We start from the raw sequence: 23,062 nt of genomic DNA, 5'->3' as shown, positions 1-23,062 counted from the left end.
TCCTCCGAGCCGGACTCGAACCAGCGACCTAAGGATGACTATATTCAAACCCCTACAGTCCTCCGCTCTACCAGCTGAGCTATCGAAGGATGTTGTTGCATGTTATTTGGATACTTCAGAATTTACCTATTGCTTTTGACTATCCTGTATTCTTGTTCATTTTGAAAATATAGGGAAACGTGAGGAAAGTTTCGAGGATATTAGAAATGTTCCAAAATGTTCTAAAATGTTCTCATCTGAGTAGGGATAGTGACTATACAATTGTATGAACAATTCCCTTGAACATTTAAAATTTCACATAGGTCCAAAAAAAATCAGAAAAAAAAAAACCCCCACGAGTATTCCGTGTACTGCTCCCTTAGATAGAGTAGATAGGACCATTGCCCTTATTGCACGTGTTGTCCAGCTGTGCTGTCTGCTTAGCACCTCCTTTCTCTTTAGGAAGTGAATAATAAAGACAAGTTTATCTTACACAACTGGGTTGAAAAGGGGGGACCTACCACCTTGAAGCGGAGTTACTGCCCAGTTCATTTTGGAAACATTGAGATTCTCCTTTCTGAAGGGCAAGGAAAATTGCACAATTTGTATAATTTGTAATTTGTGTTCGAGACACAAAACATGAGACAGGAAGTGCGTTGTGTGTGTACTTATGTTTAGGAATTCAGCGGCTCATATGATATTGCACAATTGTAATGGGACAAATAAATGAAACACAACACTTCTCCCTCCCCCCACAATTTAAAAAAGAAATATGACATTCTATTTACAGGTGTCAACCTAAATAACAAAGAGAAGCTCTCTGAAAGAAAATGATGTTTATTTGGGAATAGAGCATTGCAAAGAAAAAACGAGTGCCATAGGAAACTATGTATATTCAGGGAGGTAAAAGAAGAAAAAGGTGTTTTTGAGTTGGAGTCTGGCTCTGTCACCCAGGCTGGAGTGCAACGATCTTGGCTCACTGCAACCTCCGCCTTCCGGGTTCAAGCAATTCTCCTGCCTCAATCTCCCGAGTACCTAGAATTACAGATGCCCGCCACCACACCCGGCTAATTTTTGTATTTTTAGTAGAGACGGGGTTTCACCATGTTGGCCAGGCTGGTCTCAAACTCCTGACCTCATGATCCACCCACCTCGGCCTCCTAAAGTGCTGGGATTACAGGCATGAGCCACCGAGCCCAGCGACAAAGATTTTTAAGGGATAAAATGAGAAGGATTATATAACTGTGTTGAAGTAATTATCATGTGCTACAAAGATGGATCGTAGAGAGGAAGCTAGTCCGAGGTTGGACAGGCAGTTGTGGGGCAGATGTCCTTATAGAAGTATTTTTTTTGTAGGATTGTGATGGCCTGTGCAAGGTTATGGTTTTTGCAGTCTTTTGTGATAGTTTTTGTTATCAAGCATGGCCTTTTCCAGCTCTATTAATCAGCGTTTTTAGTTAGTTTGTGTGTTTGTGTGTTTTAACAATAGTGACTCCATTTTGATTCTGACAGTTTTCACACAGGTATGCTGTCATGCTTAGCTAATAAATGCCTATGATGGTATTCAGCTTCCCGGTGCCTAAGACAGAAATGAACACCAATGGCAAAAATGGGAAGGTGTCTGGAGAGACTTTTTTATAAAATTATTAAAAGTATATGGAAATTATAAATTGTGAAATTTATGGAAAGGAGTTCTGGTGAATTTATCTATGAAAGATCATCACTTATTAAAGTTCTCCATAATTGTAATCTTGACAAAAATATGTTTTTTTCCCCAAAAGATCCTCTCCAGCGTTTCCCGTGGGAAATATCTGCAGCAACATAACTAATATGTAATTCAGTTATTCAATTCATTGTCATGAGAAACTAAGAATATACGGTCTGGTAAATTCCTTTTCAATAATGTAGCCTAGCAGGGGAAAATGCGAGAAGCCAGAGAAGAGAAATGAGCAGATTCTGTATGAGATGGTCTCTGCCCATATGAAGTGTACTTACCTGAGCCTTGGACACCAGATGTAAAAGCAGTTGACCAACCCTGCCATTTCACCACCAAACCCCAGGATCTCAGTTCGCATGGTTTCTCGAATAAAAGCTTCACTAATTTTCACAGAGGGCAGCAAACATACTGAAAAAAAATGCTCAGTATGTTTCTCATCAGTTACTGCTATGCTCACAAGCTCCCAGAGCCTCATACCTCCCAGTGACATGGTACTATAGAGTTGATTTTGATCAGGAAGAACTCCAATTGCTAATCTCATCAATTATTTTCTTTACCTATAAACTAATCCTAGCATGAGAATCTCACCTCAGGGCTGTTGAAGTTGGAATTTCATTTGCCTGAAATGCTCTTTCCCCTGATAATCCCCAAGATTTGCCTCCTGGGAATACAAGAACAAGTAATTAGGACCTTTCCGCACTAGATATCTGTATCACTTTGTGGGAAGACTTCCTTCTTCCTCTTCTTACAGAATCTGGTGTCAGAATGACCATTCTATTCCCTCTTGCAGACACAAGTTCAAAATGGGTTTATGGATAAATCTAACTCTCTGAAATAATTCTTGGAGATGTATCATCATCACTTGATTACAATCTCACCCTGTACCTTCTCTATTGCTTTAGTACCTTTTCAACTTGTGAATTGAGTCCTACCTAGATGGTTTTAACTTCTCTTGAAGCTTACAGACCACTGTGATATTCCTATGGAATAAAAAGGAACAAACTATTGGTAAATGTAACAACAGGGATGAAACTCATCTGCATTATGCTGAATTTAAAAGGCCAGATACAAAAGGCTACATACTATGGTATTCCTATGAAATTCTTGCAAATGCAAAACTATAGGGACAGAAAATATCCATAGTTGCTGCTGGGGTAGAAGATAGGGGAAGAAATTAAGTATAAAAGAAACATGGTGATTCAGTAAGGCCAAAATAGAAAAAGAAGAAGAGGAAGAAGGAGAAGGAGGAGGAGGGGAGAGGAGGAGAAGGAGGAGGAGGAGGAGAGGAGAAGGAGGAAAAGAGAAGGAGGAGGAAGAGGAGGAGGAGGAGAAGAAGAAAGAAGGAAGGAAGAAAGAAGAAGAAACAACATGGGAGGCTAGGCCTGGTGTCATGCCTGTAATGGCTTGAACCCAGGAGTTCCAACCTGCAGTAAGCTATGATGGAAGAACTGCACTCCAGCCTAGGCAACAGAGCATGACCCTGTCTAGAGATAAACTTACATGATTATGATTAATTGATTTTTGACAGAAGTGCCAAGGTAATTCTATAAGAAAAAGATAACTTTGCAAAATGATTCTGCAAAAACTGAATATCCATATGCAAATAAATGAACTTAGATCCTTATATCACACAATGTACAAACATTAATTCAAAATGAATCAAAGACTTAAATGCAGGGACTAGAACACAAAACCTCTAGAAGAAAATGTAGAAGAAACTCTTTGTGACTTTAGGTTAAGCAAAAAGATTTTAAATGGGACATAAAAGCATAAACCATAAAGGAAAAAATAAGTTGAATTTCATCACAGTTTAACAAAAAATCTGTTCCTTAAAATATACTGTTAAGAAAAGACAGTCAGGGCCGGGCGCGGTGGCTCACGCCTGTAATCCCAGCACTTTGGGAGGCCGAGGCGGGCGGATCACAAGGTCAGGAGATCGAGACCACGGTGAAACCTCGTCTCTACTAAAAATACAAAAAATTAGCCGGGCGCGGTTGTGGGCGCCTGTAGTCCCAGCTACTCGGGAGGCTGAGGCAGGAGAATGGCGGGAACCCGGGAGGCGGAGCTTGCAGTGAGCTGAGATCCGGCCACTGCACTCCAGCCTGGGCGACAGAGCGAGACTCCCTCTCAAAAAAAAAAAAAAAAAAAAAAGAAAGAAAAGACAGGCCAGGCATGGTAGCTCACGCCTGTAATCCCAGCCCTTGGGAAGGCTGAGGCCGGCAGATCGCTTGAGTCCAGGAGTTCAAGATCAGCCTGGGCAACACAGCGAAATCCTGTCTCTACCAAAAGAAAAAAAAAAAAAAAAAAGTCAAGTCACAGATTAGAAAAAGATACTTGGAAAACACTTCCCTGATGAAGGACTTGTAACCAGAACATATAACATACTCTTGCAACTCAATAATAAGACCAGACAATACATTTTTTTAAATGGACAAATGATTTGGACAGATATTTTACAAAAGAAGCTGTACTGATGGCCAATAAGCATAAAAAGATATTCAACATCACTATTCATTAGGGAGATGCAAATTAAAGCCACAATGAGATACTTTACACACCTAAGAGAATGGCTAAAGTTAAAAAAAAAAAAAAAAAAGGTGAGAAATTAACAGTGCCAAGTACTGATGATGATGTGAAATAACTGAAATTCTCATATATTGCTGGTGGGAATAAAAACTGTTCCACCTTGAAAAACACTGTCAGTTTTTAAAAATGAAATTATACATATATTTGCCATAACACTATGTGAATATTTATAGTAGCTTTATGCATAACCGCCAAAACTCTCTGGGCTGGAGATATAATAATCTGAGTTATCTGCACAGAAACAGGCTTAAGTTCATGACCCTGGAGGAGACTCTCAAAGAATTGGGTGTAAACAGATAACAGAAGAGGACTAAGAACTAAAGCCTGGGGAGAAAAACAATATTAAGGAGTCAGCGAGAAGAGGAAGAACCAGTAAAGAAGACTAGGAAGAAGCTCTCAATGAGGAAGGAGTAACTCAAAGAGAGTGTGATACCCCAGAAGCCAAATGAAGAAAATATACCAAGAAGAATTGAGCGTCCCAATCTAATGCTGCTACTGATGAACCATGTAAGAGAAGGCAGAGAATTGAACATTAGATTAGCAACAGTGAGGTCCATGGGAACTTTGAAAAGAGCCATTTATGTAGAGATGAGAGACAAATTGGAGTAAGTTTAACACAGAGGACAGGCTGGATGCAGTGGCTCAAGCCTGTAATCCCAGCACTTTGGGAGGCCAAGTCGGGAGGTTCGCTTGAGACCAGGAGTTGGAGACCAGCCTGGGCAACATGGAGAGACCCTATCTCTACAAAAATTAGCCACAGGTGTGGTGGCACGCACCTGTAGTCCTGGCTACTTGGGAGGTTGAAGTGGGAGAACAGCTTAAGCTGAGGAGGCTGAGGCTGCAGTGAGCCGGTATTATGCCACTGCAGTGCAGCCTGAGTAACAGAGCCAGACCCTGTCTCAAAAAAAAAAAAAAAAAGAGAAAAGAAAAGAAAAGACTGAGTGCAAAGACAAGAAAGACCGAGGACCATTCTTTCAAGATGTGTGAAGCAGTAGCTGCCAGAGGATAAACAATAAAGAAAGGTTTGTTTCCAGATCAGGGAGGCCGGGCGCGGTGGCTCACACCTGTAATCCCAGCACTTTGGGAGGCCAAGGCGGGTAGCTCACAATATCAGGAGATCGAGACCATCCTGGCTAACACGGTGAAACCCCGTCTCTATCCAAAAATACAAAAATATAGCCGGGCGTGGAGGTGGGCGCCTGTACTGTAGTCCCAGCTCCTCGGGAGGCTGAGGCAGGAGAATGGCGTGAACCCGGGAGATGGGGCTTGCAGTGAGCGGATATCGCGCCACTGCACTCCAGCCTGGGCGACAAGCGAGACTCCGTCTCAAAAAAAAAAAAAAAAAAGAAAAAAGAAAAGATCAGGGAGAAGTTTATTTCACTATCAACGGATAGAGTCAAGAAACGTTAATTTCAAGATCAGTTAATTTCGGCCAGTTGCAGTGTAATTCCAACACTTTGCGACGCTGAGGCAGGCAGATCACCAGAGGTCAGGAGTTCAAGACCAGCCTGTCCAACATGGTGAAACCCAGTGTCCACTAAAAATACAAAATAAATTTAGCCAGGTGTGGCTAAAGAGTCAAGAAAAGTTAATTTCAACATCAGTTAATTTCGGCCAGTCGCAGTGTAATTCCAACACTTTGGGACGCTGAGGCAGGCAGATCACCAGAGGTCAGGAGTTCAAGACCAGGCTGTCCAATATGATGAAACCCAGTATCTACTAAAAATACAAAAAAAATAAAAATAAAAATAGCCAGGTGTGGTGGCAGGTGCCTATAATCCCAGCTCCTCTGGAGGCTGAGGCAGGAGAATCGCCTGAACCCAGGAGGCAGAGGTTGCAGTGAGCCGAGATGGCACCACTACACTTCATCCTGGGTGAGACAGCGAGACTCTGTCTCAAAAAAAAAAAAAAAAAAAAAAAAAAATCTGGAAAATGTCAGACACTGTGGTGTGTGCCTGTAGTCCCAGCTACTCAAGAGGCTAAGGCAGGATCGCTGGAGCCCAGGAGTTCAAGTCCAGCCTGAGCAACATATTGAGACCTCCTTGCCCCCACATCCCTCCCTCTCAAAACAAAACAAAACAAAACATCAGGAAGAGAGTCTCATTAAATATACTAAAATAAAAACATTTTCCTTTTTTCCACAGTCTCTCTCTTGATTTATCATGGTGCTTTTATTTGCTATTTAATATCATTCTAACTAAGTAAAAGCTTAACTTTTACATTATTAATTTTACTGTTAATCTTTGTTGTTCAATGCCAATTTTAAATGCAAATACAAGGATATTTAATTCATATTTGGAATCACTGACATTCTACAATTTATATTTAATAGCTCAACACAAGCCTATGTATTTTGTTCTTACCCCAACAGTGGAAACACTGCCTAAAACTAACTCATTAATTAATTCACACATATTCTACCAATACTATCTTTGGTTTACTGATAAGGAAAGATTAAAAGGAAAAAGAACTATGGGTTGCCCTGTCTTTCCATTTCCTCCTATGTCAATATTTTCAGTGTAAGTTATTAGCTTATGCAGGGATATAACATCAATAAACAAGGATATGATGGGCTGTTCCTTAGACCCTGCCATTGCCTTCTTTCTGCACCCTTAAGCAAGTTTTGGTTTGAACATAAACTGTGGCCTCTGGGGGCTGTCAGCACCTCCACTTCTTTTAGTCACAGAGGTAACATGTTTATATGTGCTTTGAGTCTTAGCATCATGGTTCCCCCAAATTTTGTGCTCATGGGGCACTGCCAATGCTGTATATGAAAAGGGTGGCAAGGAATTGAGGCTGCCACCTGACCTGTCTCCTCGGTTCATGTGAATGCTCCGTTGTCCTATTGGACATCACATTCAAAACACAAATTCAATGATTATATTATCATAAATCTCAAGATGGCAACAACAGAGTATTAAACCAAGAGCTGGTCTTTCTGAACACAAAGTCATGTGCAGCTGCACAGGTTGTATATGCATAAAGCCAGCCGTGAACATAAAATATCAGGAAGTGAGGGGTAGGGGAGATGATGTAGGAATGAGAATCAGGACAACAGCTGGAGTGTCATCCTTGAGAATGGAATGGGATCTAGTGCCCAGGAGGACAAATACGATTATGTAAGAGTATCTGTAAAATCAGTACCTCTACTAACTTGTTTAATCAAAGTAAATTGTCCATTAGCTTGGCATACAAATAGAGATCCACTATTCACACTTGATCCTGAACCTCCCTTTTTGACAGACCTTTGCTTCCTTGACAGCCTCTATTCGGGAGGCTACAATAGTCTCTGGACTCAGACAAGCATCTTCCACTATGCAAGAGAGTGGTAACAATCACTTTTTAGAAACCCAGAATGTTTATAAATGAATGTTTCCATTTCTGCTGCCAGCATAGTACATCAGTATCACCCTTCACTATCTCTCATGTAACCTTTTAGATAACCTCTCTCCCTTTCCCCCAAACTCCTTTTCCTTCCTCTTTCCAACAGTATTCCCCACTCTCATGGTGCTACTAGATGCTTTATAAAAAACAAATCTAAGAGGGTAACTATATTTGATAAACAGCTGTAAAGCCTAACTATTGCCCTCAGAATAAAGAAAAAAGTCCTCGAAGTCCTAGCCAGAGCAATAAGGCGAGAGAAAGAAATAAAAAGCATCCAAGCCAGGCATGGTGGCTCACGCCTGTAATTCCAACACTTTGGGAGGCCAAGGCAGGCGAATCATCTGAGGTCAGGAGTTTGAGACCAGCCTGACCAACATGGAGAAACCCTATCCCTACTAAAAACACAAAAAACAGCTGGGTGTGGTGGTTCATGCCTGTAATCCCAGCTACTAGGGAGACTGAGGAAATAGATTCTAAGAATAAAAATGTAATTTAAAAAATCTTTTAAAATTTGTAATACAGGGCCAGGTGTGGTGGCCCACGCCTATAATCCCAGCCCTGTGGGAGGCTGAGGCGAGTGATCACTAGAGATTAGGAGTTCAAGACCAGCCTGGCCAACATGGTGAAACCCCGTTATCTACTAAAAATATTCCGGGTGTGGTGGCTCACAGCTGTAATCCCAGCTACTCCTGAGGCTGAGGCACAAGAATCGCTTGAACCCGGGAAGCGGAGATTTCAGTGAGCCAAGATCATGCCACTGCACTCCAGCCTGGGTGACAGAGCGAGACTCCATCTCCAAATAAATAAATAAAATAAAATCATATGAAATAAAAAAGAGTCCAAATAGCCAAAGCAAACTAAGCAAAAAGAACAAAGCCAGAGGAATCACACTACTCATCTTCAAACTATACTGCAAAGCTACAGGTAACCAAAACAGCATCGTACTGGTACAAAAACAGACACATAAACCTATGGAACAGGATAGAGAACCCAGACATAAAGTCCCACAACTATAACCATCTGATCTTTGACAAAGCTGACAAAATAACAAGCAATGGAGAATGGACTGTGTTCAATAAATGGTGCTGGAATAACTGGCTAACCATGTGCAGAAGATTGAAACTGGACCCATACCTTCCACCATATACAAAAATTAACTCAAGATTTAAATGTAAGACGTCAAACTATAAAAATTCTAGAAGAAAACTTATGAAATACCATTCTGGACATCAGCCTTGGCAAGTAATTTCTGACTAAGTCTCCAACAGCATTTGCAACAAAAACCAAAATTGTTAAGGGGAATGTAATTGAACTTCTGCCCAGCAAAAGAAACTATCAAGGGGCCTGGTTCACTCACTCATATCTGTAATCCTAACACTTTGGGAAGTGGAAGCATGTGGATTACTTGAGGCTAGGAGTTGGAAACCAGCCTGGCCAATATGGTGAAATCCCATCTCTACTAAAAATACAAAAATCAGCCAGGCATGGTGGCACACACCTGTAGTCCCAGCTACTCAGGAGGCAGAGGCATGAGAATCACTTGAATATGGAAGGCCAAAATTGTGATGTGCTGAGATCACACCACTGCACTCCAGCCTGGGCTACAGAGTGAGACTCTTGTGTCAAAACAAACAAAACAAAACAAACAAACAAAAAAACTGTCAACAGAGTAAATAGACATTCTACAGAATGAAGAAAATATTCACAAATTATGCATCCGACATAGCTCTAATGCTAAGGATTCATAAGGAACTTAAATAATTCCATGAGCAAAAAACAAATAACTCCAATAAAAAATGGGCAAGAGACATGAACAGACACTTTTCAAAAGAAGACATACATGCAGCCAACAAATATATAAAAAATGTTCAACATCACTAATTAGAGAAACACAAATCAAACCTCAATGAGATACCATTTCACATCAGTCAGAATGGCTGTTATTAAAACATCAAAAATAATAGATGTATGGCAAGGTGGCAGAGAAAAGGGAATGCTTACATTCCCACTAACAGTGGGAATGTAAATTAATTCAGCTACTGGGCAAAGCAGTTTGGAAATTTCCCGAATAACTTAGAATTACCATTTGACTCATCAGTCCCACTACTGAGTATATACACAAAGGAAAATAAATCATTCTACCAAAAAGACACATGCATAAGTATGTTTGTTGCAGCACTATTCACAATAGCCAAGACATGGAATCAACCTACATACCCACTAAGGATGGAATAAAGAAAACGTGATACATATACACCATGGAATACTACACAGCCATGAAAAAGTACAAAATCACGTCCTTTGCAGCAACATGGGTGCAGCTGGAGGCCACTATTGTTTAAGTGGATTAACTCAGGAACATAAAACCAAATACCTCATGTTCTCTCACTTATAAGTAGGGAGCTAAACACTGAGTACACATGGACACAAAGGTGAGAACAATAGACCCTGGGAACTACTAGAGGCAGGAGGATGGAAGGAGGATGAGGGTTGAAAAACTATCGGGTACTATGATTACTACCTTGGTGATGGGGGCGTTCGTACACCAAAACCGAGCGACACGCAATTTAGTCACGTAACAAATCTGCCTATGTAGCCCCTGAACCAAAAATTTAAAAATAAAAAGTTCTCAAATTTTATTCTTCATTTTCTGTGCCGGAAGAATAAAAAAGTATTGGCCAGGCACGGTGGCTCATTCATGTAATCCCAGCACTGTGGGAGGCCGAGGCGGACGGATCGCTTGAATCCAGCAGTTCGAGACTAGTTTGGCCGACAAAGCGAGACTCTCCGACCACACCCCTCCTCTCTCCAAAAATAGCTAGGGGTGGTGACTCGAGCCTGTAGTCCCAGCTACTCGGGAGTCTGAGGTGGGAGGATCATTTGAGCCCAGGAAGTCCAGTGAGTCCTTCAGCCTAGGCGACAGAGCGAGATTGTCTAAAATAACAACAACAACAACAACAACAAAAAACCCCACACACAGAGAAACAGAAGGAGAGAAGAAGAAAAGTAACAAGATAGAGGACCCCAAAAGTCTTCGTATATTCTAACCTCCAATAAAAACTGAAATGAAAACCTTGGGGCCAGGGTGCTCCTGGCATTCCCCACACCTCCCACGCGCCTTCTTAACTGAACTCCATTGCGGGCGTTGGCTGTGGTTTGCTGGTGGAACGTCAACTCGGGTCGGGGCTGGGGAGGGGAAGTGGGAATAAAAACTGCATTTCATGATCAGTAGCGGGAAATAAGAATGGCATGAAGAAACCAAGAGCCAGGAGGAGACTCAGGGAGGGAGTGGAGGTGAAGTGTTGCGAGGTACAGATTTCACAAGGAAAAAGTGAAGCCTCAGACTTCCTGGAAACACTGCTTTTCATCTACGCAGGCGCCCTTTGGTGAAGCTACCACGTTTCTGGTTTATTCCTAAAATATTTTACGCATGTAACCAAAAATTGTCTACTCGCGCAAGGTTGAGCCTAAGGAGCCGTCTGATACATATTTTTGTCTAGATCTTTATTTTCGTAAAGATCATGTATGTCTGGAATCATTCACCCGTAGGTCAAAACTACCGTCCTTCGAGCCGGATTCGAACCAGCGACCTAAGGATACCTTGATTTAAAGAACCTACAGTCCTCCGCTCTACCAACTGAGCTATCGAAGGACACAAAGTTTTTCGTTCTCTAGACGCATAGTTCTGTGCTCTCTAGAAGCCCCAAAATAATGTGCGTCCTGGAAGTTCTTAGGTTTTCAAGTCTTGTTCCATTTAGGAGACTAGGTTTTAATTATATTAATATTAATTTTTTAAACTACCATCAGCTTTAAAGCAGTATTCTCAGACACCGGAATCATTCTGTGTAATGATCTAGGTAATTGGCTTCATGGTTATAAATATGTAAAAGGCATTGAGTTTTATATTGAAAACATTAGGATTTTTAGGTATAGCTCAAACCAAAAACCTTACTGGAATCCCCCGTCCTCCTCCCCTAGATATACACAATCTCCCAGATTACGCCCTCTGTCCTGCTGTTTTGTGTGATTAACTCCTCCTTTCTCTCTTAAAAGTGTCTGGATTTGCTTGATAAATGCTATGGTTGCCCTAAATACAGACAACTGGGTTGATGAGGATCCCAGGGTTGTGAACAAAGCATTCCGGTATCCTTGCAGTTCTCCTTTCTGAAAGTCAAATGATAAATTGTGTACATTCATAACTGTAGTGTTGAAACGTGGAAGTGTCGTCTGTGCGTGTTTGTGTAAATTTGAGTGTATATTACATAACCATGGTGGAGCAGTTAAAATGAAGCAAAAACTCTTGAAAACTTTACATGGAAATATAAATATTCCTTTTTCAAAGCAAATTGTCCAACATAGAGAGAGGTTCTGTGTAGATTGTTGTCTGCTCAGCTTCCTTATATCTAAGGCAGAAATCTATCTCGCAAGAAAAGGCTTTAAAAGGAAAAATCCCAAGTTTTTCTTCAAGTGGCAACTGCCAGTGCCTCTTGTCAGAAATATTAATAGCATACAGTTGATATTGAACTCCGTAATTAAGTCCCTTGCATGAGTAACTAAGAAAATAGTAGATGATAACTTTCAATGTTTCTAACCTAATAGAGAGCTAGCAGCTAGAGAGGAGTGATCCTAGGATGTGGACAGCTTCTCTTGACATTATTGTGTATCCTATCTGTACCTTGGACACCACGCGGAAAAGCTACAGAGATGCCAATAAGAAGTGAAATTTCGAGACGGGGCTGCTACAAAGTTGTTGTCTCTGTTAGGGTTACTGGGGTGACACCTAGAGAAACAGGAAGGCCCCAGAAAGAAAACAAGTTCACTTTCTCACCTCCAGCCTTGGAGTCTGTAGCCTCCCTTTTGGCAAAGCTTACCCATAGGGTCAAGTGGTAAAACTGCAATGTGATTAAGAGTCTTACTTCCTGTATCACAAAGGGGATTAAAGAAGGGATTAAAGAGCAGCTTAATACGTTTTCCCGTCTAGAGCCTTATTTTCGTAAAGTTCGTTAATTAGCCTGTAGTTCAGAAACTGACATCCTCCGAGCTGGATTCGAACCAGGGGCCTAAGGATGCCTTAAGTTTAAAGGAACCTACAGTCCTCCACTCCACCAACCGAGCTATCGAAGGACACACAGCTTTTCATTCTCTAGAATTCCTAAATATGTGTCCTGAAAGTTTCTGGGTCTTCAAGTCTTGTTGCATTAAGGAGACTCAGTTTTAATTATATTGATACTCATTTTTTAAACTACAATCGGTTTTAACGCAGTTTTTTCAGAACACTGGAAGTATTCGGTATGATGAATCCATTTGTTCTGCGTGTCAAAATACCTGAGACTGGGTAATTTATAAAGAGTGGAGGCCAGGTGCTCTGGTTCACAACTGTAATCCTAGCACTTTAGGAGGCCATGGTGGGTGGATCACTTGAGGTCAGAAGTTCAAAACCAGCCTGGCCAACGTGGTGAAAACCCATCTCTACTAAAAATACAAAAATTAGCTGGGTATGGTGGCTCACACCTATAGTCCCAGCTACTGGGCAGGCTAAGGCAGGAGACACCGGGAGGCAGAGGCTGCAGTGAGCCGAGGTTGCACCACTGCACTCCAGCCTGGGTGACAGAGCGAGACTCCATCTCAAAAAAAAAAAAAAAAATGTAGAAATGTATTGCTCACGGTTCTGGAGGCTGGGAAATCCAAGATCAAGGTACCAGCAGATTCAGTGTCTGGTGAGACCTGCTTTCTGCTTCCAAGATAGCACCTATGTTTGTGTCCTCACATGGCAGAAGAAATGGAGGGCAAAAGGAAGAAACATTGTGTTCTCAAATGGCAGAAGAAAGAGAAGGCCCCCCCACAAAAAAGAAATGGCATAGCTCTGATGGCCAAATGGCTTCCTAAAGTCCCCACATCTTAACACTATCATATTGGGTCTTAGATTTCAGTATAATGAATTTTGGAAGGACACAGACATTCAAACTCTAGCAGGCTGCTATGACAAAAATACCACAGACTAGGTGGCTTAAAACAACAGAAATTTATTTTCTCACAGTTCTGGAGACTGGGAAGTCCAAGATTAAGTTGCTAACTGATTTGGTTCTTGGTAAGGGCTCACTTCCTGGCTTGCAGATGGACATCTTATTGCTGTGTCTTCACATGGTTTGAGTACCCTGTCTCCTCTTATAAGGAAACTAATCTTAGGGATCAAGGCCCATCCCTATGACCTTATTTAACCTAAACTACTTCCTTACTCCAACTAAGTCACTTTAAAGGTTCAGGATTCAACACAGAATTTTAAGGAAACACAATTCAGTCCATAGCAGTGGGTGTGGAGTTGAGAGTCAATAGTTTAACTACTGCTAACAACTGTTAAAACTTCCATGTGAACTTTAAGATATTCTTTTTTTTTTTTTTTTTTTGAGAAAGCGTCTCAGTCTGTCACTCTGTCGCATAGGCTGGAGTGCAGAGGCATGATCACAGTTCTGCAACTTCACCCTCCTCAAGTGATCCTCCCACCTCAGCTTCCCTAGTAGCTGGGACTACTACAGGCACATGCTACCAAGCCCAGCTAATTTTTGTACTTTTTGTAGAGATGGGGTTTCTTGACCTTAATTTACTTCTGTGGAAGCTAGAAGTTGTAAAATTTGATACCTAATCCAATGTTGCTGGAAACCAGAACTCCCAATTCAAAAGCCCTAGGCAAACCAATTGCTCCCAGTTTGCAGTCCTGCCAACACACAACCCATGGATCTGAACTATGGGATTGGGCTAATTTTCTTTCACCTCATTTCCACGCCTGCGCTGCTAACAGAGTCATAGAAAATAAACAGAAAAGAGTAAGGGGAGGCCAAACTGACTGGATAAATTCTGTCCAGGGTGGAAGGAGAAAGCACCTAGGTGGTGTGAACCTCAAAGCAAGGCTGACTTTGAGCCAAGTTCTGAGATGAATGGTGGGTTTCTACACACACTTAGAATATCTGGTTTTTTGTTTGTTTATTGAGAGAGTCTCTCTCTGTCGCCCAGGCTGGAGGGCAGTGGTGCAATCTCTGCTCACTGCAACCTCTGCCTCTCAGGTTCAAGCGATTCTCCTGCATCAGCCTCCCAAGTAGCTGAGATTACAGGCACCCACCACGGCCCACAGCTGATTTTTGTATTTTTAGTAGAGACAGAGTTTCGCCATGTTGGTCTCAGGCTGGTCTCGAACTCCTGACCTCAAATGATCCAGCCGCCTCCCAAAGAGCTAGGATTACAGGAGTGAGCCACTGCGCCTGTCTAATATCTGAGTTTTTAACTCTCTTGTCTAAAATGGTGGGGACAGGAAATTGGGAGGTCTTCTTCCCACAGAGTTATCCACTTTTTGTCAGCCATGATTGCAATGAAAAAGCAAAAGAGAAGAGCAAGTACTAAAGGTTGTCTTAAGGTCTTTAAAAGACCTATTATGTCCTGAGCAGCATAGTCACTTTTTTTTTTTTTTTGAGACGGAGTCTCACTGTGTCTCCCAGGCTGGAGTGCAGTGGCGCGATCTCGGCTCACTGCAAGCTCCGCCCCCCGGGTTCACGCCATTCTCCCGCCTCAGCCTCCCAAGTAGCTGGGACTACAGGCGCCCGCTACCGCGCCCGGCTAGTTTTTTGTATTTTTAGTAGAGACGGGGTTTCACCATGTTAGCCGGGATAGTCTCGATCTCCTGACCTTGTGATCCACCCGCCTCGGCCTCCCAAAGTGCTGGGATTACAGGCTTGAGCCACCGCGCCCGGCCAGTCACTTTCTTAAATAAGACATTTTGTCTTCTCCATTTTCAATTTTTAGCATCTTGCCCCAATTCCATTGAGACTAGAAAATAAAAAAAGGAAGTTTCTAATGATGGAATTTCTGGAAAAGAAGCAGTTGAAGGTGCAGATATTGGGTGACAGCTTTCGTATGGCTTTTCTGAGAGTGATGGGCCTCTAACAATGCCCAACGGATCCTCCTTTTCTCAACTAGCTTCTGCTGAACAGTACCTAGCACCTAGCACCTGGCACAGTACCTGGTACTCAGTAGGCCCAGAAGAAAAAGTGGCAACTAAAGCATTTGTCTTTGTGCAAACACTCTGCCTCTAAGTCTGCAGCCATAAGTATATTCGCTTCTCTTGCTAATATTTACCTCAGAAAAATAATTTGTACACCCCTTGATCGAAATCAGGACTACAGAAACCAGAATAGAGAAATCAAAGGGGACGCACGCCCCCTCGTGGCCACAGGTCCTCTGGCGGTGACAAAGCCAAACAAAAAGTGGATTTTTTTTCTTTTTCTTTTTGAGAGGGAGTCTTACTACTCTGTCGCCCAGGCTGGAATGCAGTGGTGCGAACGCAGCTTATTGCAAGCTCTGCCTCCTGGGTTCAAGCGATTCTCCTGCTTCAGCCTCCCGAGCAGCTGGGATTACAGGCGTGCGCCACCACGCCCGGCTAATTTTTTGTGTTTTTAGTGGAGACGGGGATTTCACCATATTGGCAGGCTGGTCTCAAACTCCTCATCTCAAGTGATCCACCCGCCTCGGCCTCCCAAAGTGCTCGGATTACAGGCGTGAACAACCGCTCCCGACTTTAAGGGACATTCGTAGATCTATAAAGACGCTGGATAATCTGTTTCTGGAACCAGATGAATAGATGAAAATTTTAGGGGTGCGGAGAGTGGTAGAAACTATTGGTTAGGCCAAGGCCGAACCTCATTGCTTGAAAAACTTGATTTTCCCTTCTGGCTGCATCCTCAATTTGCTTCCAGTTCCCGGTTTCCGTAGATGTGATTCCAGTGTTAACCTCTTCCCGGATCCCCAAGACAGCTGTTTCTAAGGACCCTGACTCCCTGGTTCACCTGCACTCCGTGGTCTCCTCCCGACGGGATCAGACATGGTAAAACAGATTATAGATGGCGCTGAGGGGCGGAAGTCATGCTGAGGCTCTTTAGTCACCATTGATACACAGTTCTTCATTTTTTTCCTATTGGCTAATGACAAAAGTCAATTGAAATAGCAGTGAGTCCTGAATTACTTCCAGATATCAAAGAGGGTAAAGGATGTAAAACATACTTTTCCGCGAGGGGAATTAGCTCAAATGGTAGAGCGCTCGCTTAGCATGCGAGAGGTAGCGGGATCGATGCCCGCATTCTCCAGTTTTATGTAGTTTCCTCTCACACCTTACCCTTTGGCCTTTACTCCTATCTTTCCATGAATATCTTGCTGACTCATAAACAGCTAACAACACACTCCCATATCATAATGGGGGTGGCCTTTCCTTCAAGCTCAAGATTCCCTCGCCATCTAGTCCTCGGACTGTTCTATCCTAGACAGAGTTGGGTTCTTTGGAATTTCTCTCACGGTTTTCAGTTCTGAACGTTGATCTCTGCCAGGTGCATTGGCAAATCTATTATGCACTTCGATCATTTATGTATTACATTTATGTATTACAGACTGAGGACATATTACAAATTTTTTTCTTTTCTTTTTCTTTTTCTTTTCCTTTTTTTTTTTTTTTTTTTTTGAGACACTTACTCTGTCGCCCAGTCTGGAGTGCAGTGGCACGATCTCGGCTCACTGCAACCTCCGCTTCCCGGGTTCAAGCGATTCTTGTGCCTCAGCCTCCGGAGTAGCTGGGATTACAGCTGTGAGCCACCACACCCGGAATATTTTTAGTAGATACGGGGTTTCACCATGTTGGCCAGGCTGGTCTTGAACTCCTAACCTCTAGTGATCCACCCGCCTTGGCCTCCCACAGGGCTGGGATTACAGGCGTGGGCCACCGCGCCTGGCCCTGTATTACAAATTTTAAAAGATTTTTAAAATTACATTTTTATTCTTAGAATCTATTTCCTACATGTCCGACCTATTGAGGACCACCTCAAGTTGTTACAACTGTAACAAATGCACTCCCATTATCTCAATAAAATGGATGGGCGGGGCGTGGTGGCTCACATCTGTAATCCCAACACTTTGGGAGGCCGAGACAGGATGATCCAGAGGTCAGGAGTTCGAGACCAGCCTGGCAACATTGTGAAACCCCGTCTTTACTAAAAATACAAAAATTAGCCGGGCTTGGTGGTGCATAAATCCCAACAAAAATTAGCCGGGCGTGGTGGCGCATGCCTGTAATCCCAGCTACTCGGGAGGCTGAGCCAGGAGAATGCCTTGAAACCGGAAGGCAGAGGTTGCAGTGAGCTGAGATCGCGCCACTGCACTCCAGCCTGGGCGACAGAGCGAGACTCCGTCTCAAAAAAAATAAACAAATAAAATAAAATGAGGGAGGGCCAAAGCATATGTAGGTATGTTTGAGGGTTTTTGTTTTGTTTTGTTTTGTTTTGACATTCACTCTTCCTCTTCTGAAGTCATCTTGCTATAACTTGACGGAGGGTGGTGGGGGGTCTTCTGCTGTTCCTAGTGCTGGCATATGGGAGAATTGTGACAGAGAATCTATCTGGACCAAAATCTATTGTGCCTTGGCAAGAAGCTTAGTTCAGGACTATTTAATAAATGTCGCATTCAAGGCTCAAACATTACCTTTCAAAATACCTATTTTTTGTTTTGTTTTGTTTTCTGGCTGGGTGCGGTGGCTCGCGCCTGTAATTCTAGCACTTTGGGAGGACGAGGCGGGTGGATCACCTCAGGTCAGGAGTTCCAGACCAGCCTGGCCAACATGGTGAAACCCCGTTTCTACTAAAAACACAAAAATTAGCCCGGCGTGGTGGCGGACGCCTGTAATCCTAGCTACTCGAGAGACTGAGGCGGGACAATCTCTTGAACCCGGAAGGCGGAGCTTGCAGTGAACTGAGATGGAGCCACTGCATTCCAGGCTGGGCGACAGAGGGAGACTCCCTCTCAAAAAACAAACAAAAGGCCATTTTTCTTTTGCCCCCAACCAGCTTTCAAAAAGCAAGTTCATGGGGAGCTATCAGTTTAGATCCATCTCCAGCCGTTGATAGGAGTGGCTTCCAATGCGTTTTGGGCAGGGCTCTCCAACCACCACCCTAATTCAATAAGCCTGGGCTTCTGTGTTTTTTTATTAGTTTTCCACGTGGTTCTGATACATATCCAAGTTTGAGAATTATTTTCATAAAAAATAAAAGTTTGGAAACATGGGAAGGCACGTACAAGAAATTGCCAGGCACAAATTCCTCAGAAAACGCTTCCTTACTTTGATCTAGACAAAGATATTTGTCATTAAGAACTCTACCATAGGTACCTGGGATCACATTTTCAGACACAAAGGGGTACAGTGGGATTAATATATTGTAATAAGATTGGCACAAAATTACCAAATATGTACCACTGTTATGCCAGATCTCTACTTCGTGAGCTAATTCCCTATGTGGGTAGGAAATCCTGTCCATTTTTTCCCGTATGTATTATTTTCTTCTAAAATAATTCGCTTCTACCAGTGTTTTTCAAAACTTGCAGTACATGAAAGTCACCTGGTGAGCTTTTGAAACTACAATACCTGAATCTTACCTCCAAAGAAACCCAAGCATAGATGCTTTGTAAAATCTCCCCAGGTGATTCTAATATCTACCACATATTCTCAGCTAGGGTCGAAAGCCACCACCTTGACAATTAAAAGGAGAAGGGCGAATAGACTCCTTGAATGTCATCCCGGCTTCAGATGTGTAGGGTTCAGACGCTAGTGGTTCGGCATGTAACTCTCAACGATTCAGAACTTTGAACACCAGGGGACGCGCGTGCCCCACCAATTACCAGTTGCTCCGAGTAATTCCCACCAGCCGCTCCTTTCCCCAGGCTGTGGATCCGGGGTTAAGGGGTGGAGAGGCCTCTATGGATCTCTAGCCCAGTGGACCAGTGTCTGATTCACTTCCTCAGTGCCCAGGACTTCTAAGAGAGTTGGATTATATGAATTAAAGGGATGAAGTCTTGATGGCGCGTGTTAAAAATTATTACGGAGAATAATAAAAAATTAAAGAGATTCATTGCACATCCAAAATAGTTTTATAATAGATTCTCATCGAGGATATGTATAAGTGAAATACTCATTTCTGAGAATGAATCTTAAAACTTATACGCAAAAAAAATGAACTCCTTCGAGCCGGATTCGAACCAGCGACCTAAGGATGTCTACGGAAATATCCAACTACAGTCCTCCGCTCTACCAACTGAGCTATCGAAGGATTCACATAACTTTCTCTCTCTGCTGGGGATGCCATCTCTGCGCGAGGTTGGGCAATCGTGGCCGTTTGCCGTCCTATTTACCTATTTGACATCCAGTTGATATTCTTTTGACATCCAGTACCCCTTCGGAATTGATTGATATTCAGAGGCCCTTTTCTCTGAAACAGGGAGAAAACAGGAGCACCACTCTCACTAGTTTACAAAAAGAAACATAAAATGTTAAGGAGGCACAAAGAACTGATAAGAATTTAGCAATGACCATCTTCTGTTGTGATGAATGCATTATATAACCAATTTTAATCTCTACCTAAAAATAGAATTTGAAACATTTTAACACTGCAATTTTAATGAGATTTTATTGAGATAATTGACAGGAGGAGGAGAAAGAAGAGCAGGCTAAATAACGCAATTTCGAAAGCATACTATTTTTTTTTTTTTTTTTTTTTTTTTTTTTTTTTTGAGACACAGTCTCGCTCTGTCGCCCGGACCGGAGTGCGGTGGCGCGATATCGGCTCACTGCAACCTCCGCTTCCCAGGTTCAAGCGATTCTCCCGTTCTCCCGCCTCAGTCTCCGAACAGCTGGGATTACAAGCGCAAGCCACCACGCCTGGCTAATTTTTGTATTTTTAGTAGAGATGTGATTTTGCCATGTTGGCCAATCTGGTCTCGAACTCTTGGCCTCAAGTGATCCGTCCGCTTTGGCCTCCCAAAATCCTAGCATCATAGGCGTGAGCCCACAGCAGCTGGCCATCACATTAATTCTTAACTCAGCAGAAACCTATCCATGGGGGTGCTAAAATGATACGTTTTTAAATAATCAACTTTAACACAGGGTAATATCATTTCAAATATTAGTTTTGCAAAGTGTAAGGTTCTTGTCTAGTTTTCTATGACTCTGAAGCTCAGAATAGCAATTATCCTCCCTCATTAACGAAGAAATCCACTTGTGGAATCTGGCATCGGAAATCTGTTTCATTATGGCCTGGCATGTTGACTCACCTCTGTAATCCCAGGACTTTGGCAGGCCGAGATGGGGAGATCACTTGAGGTCAGGAGTTCCAGACCAACCTGGCCAAAATGGAGAAACTCCCGTCTCTGTTAAAACTACAAAAATCAGCCGGGCATGGTGGTGGTCGCCTGTAATCCCAGCTACTCGGGAGGCTGAGGCAGGGGAATCGCTGGAACCCAGGAGGCAGAGGTTGCAGTGAGCAGAAATGTTGCCATTGCACTCCAGCTGCTGGACAGAGCAAGACTCCCTCTCAAAAAAACAAACAAAAAAACAAACAAACAAACAAAAAAAAAAACAAAAAAAAAGGAAAGAAAGAAAAAGGAAAAGAAATCTGTTTCATTCTTCTTCATGTTCCATTAAAGATAATTACCTTGTCATGTAATACAACGTGCACAGGGCAAATGATCCTTCTCGTACAAGTAGTCCATTGAGCCCAATGTTCACTCCTTTATGGCACACAGATTTTTTTTTTTCTTTTCTGAACAAGAATTGAAAGCACATTTAACTTGGCCATTAATCTCCTCAAGTCCATGAAACATTTATTTGAGTGGGGCGAGTCTGGATGAATTAAATGTAATGTTTTATCTCCTCTCCAACCTCAATGGACTGAATAAGTTATCCTGTTTCAAAGATGTATTTACTATTATTCATTTGGTCAAAATACACTTTTCAAACGGTTAAATGCATGATTATTATACGAATATGAAATAAACATTTGCCAAAGGTTTAATTCACTAATAAGGGAATCATCAAGATGGTAAAACCGATTCAAAGAATTTATTGATAGTCACTGAAAGAAGTGATGCTGTAAATTAACTTTGCTAAGTGAGATAGAGAACTAGAAACTGCCCCATAGGGCAATATAACTGTTACTGTTTCTACAGGACAGAAAATAACTAAATATCAGACGAAGTTCATTTGCATCATCACAGTTGTCTACAAGTTAACGACGGTCCCTTACAAAGCTGAAAAAATACCCTAATCAATAAATAGTAAACTAGGCCGGGCTTGGTGGCTCAGGCCTGTAATACCAGTAGTTTGGGAGCCTGAGGCAGGTAAGTCGCTTGAGATCAGCAGTTCGAGATCAGCCATGGCCAACGTGGTGAAATCCTGTTTCTACAAAAAATACAAAAATTAGCCGGGAGTAGTGGTCGGGTGCCTGTAGGCCCAGCTACTGGGACTGGCTGAAGAGGGAGGATCCCATGAGCCCAGGAGTTTGAGGCCACAGTGAGCTATGATTGTTTCACTGCACACTGCAGCCTGAGCGACAGAGCCAGACCCTGTCTCAAAAATAAATAGTAAGCCAAAACAATGCTACATACTCGTGGAGCAGTACTTTATCTAATGGAGCAATTTTGCCCTCACAAGGGTCATCTGACAATGTAAGAAGACATTTTTAATTGTTATGACTGAGGAACATAGTAGGTAAATAGCTGTGACTGAGGAATATAGTAGGTAAAGAACAGGAATGCTAGTAAACATCCTGTAATGCATAGAACAGCCCCTACAACAAAGAATTATAATATCTAGTCCAAAATGTCAATAGCGCTCTATTGCAACTCTGCTCTAGAGAATGAAAATAAGATAATCCTGGGCCTGCAGTTTTCTAATTGGCTCCCCTTGTCCAGATTGGTCCTCTCGGTTCTGTTCTCCACACAAAATGCTAGCAAGTTCTCACTGAGAGGTGTCTGAGGTCCATAAGATTGGCACCATTGAAAGAAGTTCAGGCCGAGCGCGGTGGCTCACGTCTGTAATCCCCAGCACTTTGGAAGGCCGAGGCGGGTGGATTACCCGAGGTTAGGAGTTCAAGACCAGCCTGGCTAACATAGCGAGACCCTGTCTCTACTAAAAATACAAAAATTAGCTGGGCATGTTGGCGGGCGCCTGTAATCCCATCTGCTCGGGAGGCTGAGGCAGGAGAATCGCTTAAACCAGGGAGACGGGGGTTGCGGTGAGCCGAGATCGGGCCATTGCACTCCAGCCTGGGCAACAAGAGCGAAATTCCATCTCAAAAAAAAAAAAAAAAAGTTCCTCCTTTCTGCCACTCTCCCAACAAACCCTTTATTGTGAAAGAAAATAATTAGGTTTCCCCTAAAATAGATTCACAAGAAGGAGCGTGAACATTCATATTAAAAGTCTGACCTACTAACAGAACCATCCAGTGTAAGATAAATGTGATTTATGAAGTCTTCCAAGCACAAGTCCTTCCTGCCTTTGCTTGTGGACTGGGGCCCCTACTTGTGTGTAATCCTACACCT

The 23,062-nt window shown here is 42.6% G+C and overlaps 4 non-coding genes across 4 annotated transcripts; 1 reads left to right on the top strand and 3 right to left on the bottom strand.

Moving 5' to 3' along the window:
• Positions 1 to 89, bottom strand: TRNAY-GUA. Its single transcript is given in 2 exon segments — positions 1 to 36; positions 53 to 89. It is a non-coding gene; the product is annotated as a tRNA-Tyr (tRNA).
• Positions 90 to 11,228: 11,139 nt separating this feature from the next.
• TRNAY-GUA lies at positions 11,229 to 11,318 on the bottom strand. Its single transcript is given in 2 exon segments — positions 11,229 to 11,264; positions 11,282 to 11,318. It is a non-coding gene; the product is annotated as a tRNA-Tyr (tRNA).
• Positions 11,319 to 16,721: 5,403 nt separating this feature from the next.
• On the top strand, positions 16,722 to 16,794 carry TRNAA-AGC. Its single transcript has one exon. It is a non-coding gene; the product is annotated as a tRNA-Ala (tRNA).
• Positions 16,795 to 19,703: 2,909 nt separating this feature from the next.
• TRNAY-GUA lies at positions 19,704 to 19,794 on the bottom strand. Its single transcript is given in 2 exon segments — positions 19,704 to 19,739; positions 19,758 to 19,794. It is a non-coding gene; the product is annotated as a tRNA-Tyr (tRNA).
• Between the last annotated feature and the right edge of the window lie 3,268 nt (positions 19,795 to 23,062).

The sequence above is a fragment of the Papio anubis genome, chromosome 6 (genome assembly GCF_008728515.1).
Source record: "Papio anubis isolate 15944 chromosome 6, Panubis1.0, whole genome shotgun sequence".
Taxonomy (NCBI): Eukaryota; Metazoa; Chordata; class Mammalia; order Primates; family Cercopithecidae; genus Papio; species Papio anubis.
This window is presented reverse-complemented; position numbering and strand designations above follow the sequence as displayed.